The sequence below is a fragment of the Sinocyclocheilus anshuiensis genome, unplaced genomic scaffold, assembly GCF_001515605.1.
Source record: "Sinocyclocheilus anshuiensis isolate Anshui unplaced genomic scaffold, SAMN03320099.WGS_v1.1 scaffold1891, whole genome shotgun sequence".
NCBI lineage: Eukaryota > Metazoa > Chordata > Actinopteri > Cypriniformes > Cyprinidae > Sinocyclocheilus > Sinocyclocheilus anshuiensis.
The window spans coordinates 132,839-136,653 of NW_015549560.1; the positions used below are offsets into that span (position 1 = coordinate 132,839).

The following is a 3,815-nucleotide window of genomic DNA, read 5'->3' on the forward strand; positions in this document are numbered from 1 at the left end:
GTTGGCTTCCAGTTGAACCAGGATAGCGCACAACAAGCATGGGGTTCAGGTCCTTCTGCCACATCCGGTCCAGATCGGTACGAGATACCACACTACTCAGTTCACTGGAGCTCAGTGTGGTTGCTTCATGTTTCAGCTGAAGTGAAAATGAATAAAAATCTTTATTCATTCATTTATTCCACAGTGGGGTACTCATAACTTTGGGTCACATGTTAACATGCTCCTGGGGCCATGGTCCACATGTCTTAACTAGGACTCAACCTTCTTCTGGTATCGCAACTGAGCTGGTCTCAACTACAACACTGCTTTTGCATATGTTTGTGTGCATTTACTGTATTCTATAATCGTCTTTTACTACTAAGTAATTGTTAGTCTCTTTGATTGCTGTTATTAATCAGATTGATGGATCAATCGTGAGAATCTTCTCACTTCTCAGCCATATTCAAATATACCTTGCCCACATGCACAATGCCTCGATGCATGTTTAGCAGAGCCTTTTTATAATAAGATCTTATGAAAATGCATTGGTTTATTTATGTCTTACAAACTTGTCAGCGGACGAGGCTGAATATTTACTGAATATATGGAAGAAAAAACTTTTCTGACGTATTTCTGATGTTTTCTTAAAAGTATGTAATTAAGGCAAAAATGACAACTGTACGATTATCGCGGTTCTGAACGCAGTGACTGGGGCACTACGCATGTGTTCAAGTTTTGTTCAGAATACAGAAATGCACATATAAATTAAAATGTGAATCGGATTGCAAAGTTTAGGGTTCATGTAAATATAAATTTCTGAATCTGAAACTGAATTGCATTCATTCGGATTGACAAAAATGAGTGCATGTAAACTTATCTACTGTTGTTCCAAATTTCCGCACAGCTCTGATTTGTCTGCAAGTAATTACAGTTATAATTGTGTGCATGATTGTAAGCTTGATATTGCTTCAATATAACACTTCAGTAAACATAAAGGTAAGTACAATACACAAAAGACCTGTGTATTTCTGTTTTGTTATAATAGTTCCAGACCAGAATAAACCATTGCGTCCCTGAGGAATTAGTGTTCTGAACAAATCGGCTGAGTATATCATTCAATGACTCATTCACATATTCAATTCCCAACACCTAATGGCTAAAAAGTCCCCACTACTAATTCACAGACTGAAGTGATATAAACAGTGAAAAGTGCCAATCAAATTTTACATTAACATCATATACAACTGGGATGGCAGATATGTTAAGTAATGAGGGCATTTACATTTTTGGGCTGACTACCCCTTTAAGATGGCTGAGAAGTCTTCAATTAAATTGATTTGTGATGTTCTTCACTCATAATGAATCATATCCAAAAGTCTACTCTTACTCCATTTACAAAGTTGAAAAAAAAAAATACATGCAATTCTAATTCAGTGACTCATATTACAGTCAGCTAAACATGATGATTATACTCTTGCTTAAAGGGGTTCTATTATGCTCTTTTACAAAGTCTTGATTTTGTTTTGGGGGTGTACTAGAACAGGTTCTCATACTAGGTTGTTCAAAAAACACATTATTTTTCACATATTTTACATTATTACAACACCTCTCTCCCCAGTCTGACATGAACGGCTCGAATAGTTCCTGTATCAAATGAAGGCCCGCCTTCTGAAATACGAAATGTGCTGTGATTGGTTAGCTGGGCCAGTGTGTGTTGTGATTGGCAGCACTCGGCGCCTGGTCGGGAAATGTCACGCCCCTTATCATAGCCGCCTGTGAGTTTCAGTGTAAATATTGCGTCAATATCAAATCAATTTGAGCGCGATTTAAACCCGGATGATTGTAACCACTCTAAGTTTGTCTGGCTTGGGAAAGCCAGCGTGTCTCCGACATAGTGATAACACTCGTTGCCTTCTCTAGTGCAGCTCAACCAGGTCTCATTCCATTCGTCGATATTTGTGATATCACAAATCCCGGAAAATATGCGTTGTAGTCCAAACGAGTCGTTCGTTGTAGTTTTTGAAAAGTGATTTCTGTTAAATAAAATATCTCCTTTTGAAGTGGACTTTGAGCTTTGTAACTTTGCAGATCTTTTTTATGCTCAAACAGCAACATTACAGACTAACTAAAGTTGAAAACGTGAAAACGCATAATAGGACCCCTTTAATGGTAATGTTGCAACCAAACTAGTAAGTTCTTGTCTGAATGAGAAATTATACACTGCATATGTCTAGAGGATAATTATGTGTTTGAACTACATGGCAACAGAAGTTTCTGAAATGACATTAAAGAGAGGGAAACATTCATAGAGGATATCTCTAAAGTCTGAAAAGCTTTTGATTATATTTTCTTTCATGAATAACAATTTTAAGATGGATAGAAGACAGCTAATCAAACTACTTCTGCTTTAAACATGATATTGATCTTCTGAAGACAATTTGGTTTTTTGTTTGTTTGGTCTCAAAGTCCAATTCTTCTTGTGCTGTGATTATTGATTCTGCACTTAATGACTGTAGCTTGATGTGAACAACACAGAAGAGAAGCCATCTGGCAGATAAGATTACATTATGGTTTTATACATTATAGTAACTTGATCAGAAAAAAAGTTTTTGTTGTTGTAAAGACAACACTCCAAAGTAAACATGGTGGTGAAAAATAAAATGCTAAAAGATTCTATTCCACAATGTGACTTAAAAGATTGCTGTGTATACATTTAATAATCTACAGTCTGTTAAAAAAAAAATTCCACAGTGTAACTTTTCCTTTTCAGTTTTCTGATAACTCACTAAAAATCTAAACATGGACAAGTCATTTCCCCAAAATGCAGACCTTCATTACAAAACAAAGGGAATTCATTCTAAAGATAGAAAATCTATAAATATTAAGATCTCCTATACTGCTGGATCAGTCATGGGGATCCTGTTCCCATAGCAACAATGGGAGACAAACTGAGCAACATGAATAGAATTCTAAAGATGTAAGTGACCAGATCATGCTTGAAAAGCCATGAAGCAAACGAAGCCATACTTCCCTCAGTCAGTTTAAGTGATGACTAATCAAATTTCAAATTAGAAATTTGAAATAAAAAGAGGACATATAACAAATAAATGAATGAACGCATGAATAAATAAAGAATTCAAATGATTATATTTGTATTATGTTATGCATTAAAAATCCCTATTCAATTCTTAAGACATTTAAAGGCAGAAACACTCTCCTTTCATGAGAAGCATAGTAAAATATGATGAATTCATATTTTCACCAAAACCACATTACTCAGAAGCTGATACTCTATGCCAGTTCGTTTAAAAGGGAACGGCTTAAAATGATGCAAAACAAAGCATCAGCACTCTAAAGGCTGATACCTTTTCGTGCTGCCACGGAACAGTGTCGCAGCTCGTCAGTGTCGCTAGGATGCCAATCAAAGCCGACAGACTCGTGGTCCAGCGTCGTTCGGCCATCTCCTCCGTCCTGTCCGCACGACGCTCTCCCACTCACACACTGACTCCAGACAACTCGGATCATGTGAGAAAACCATTTACAAATCCTACTATGGCGACGACCTGACTCATGAATATTAATAACGTTCCGTGACGCTCGGCAAACTGATTTGCTGAAAGACAGACATTGCTAAGTTGAAGGCTTGGCTCATGAATATTAAGTACTTAAGAAGACTGGGTGCTCAAGGAAGGTTACAATGCAACGTCGTGTGAGGCTTTATTAATATTCATGAGTAACCACTTCGATTCGGCACAAAGAGCCAGCTGTTATCCTGCAAGAGAGAGTTCTTTCTTCGCATCATTTTCCTGTCCTTAAATTAGGGCTGGACGATATGT

At 37.0% G+C, this 3,815-nt stretch overlaps 1 protein-coding gene across 1 annotated transcript in view; it reads right to left on the minus strand.

The window, feature by feature from the left end:
- LOC107657156 (glutaminyl-peptide cyclotransferase-like) overlaps positions 1–3,523 on the minus strand; it is an 11,379-nt gene extending 7,856 nt beyond the window's left edge. Inside the window, exons 1-2 of the mRNA XM_016445183.1 lie at positions 3,345–3,523; positions 1–136 (exon numbers count right to left, since the gene is read on the minus strand). The exon at positions 1–136 is cut by the window's left edge and continues 1 nt beyond it. The gene's annotated coding sequence lies outside the window, so the exon portion shown is untranslated. The remainder of the gene's footprint in view (positions 137–3,344) is intronic.
- Positions 3,524–3,815: the final 292 nt, after the last annotated feature.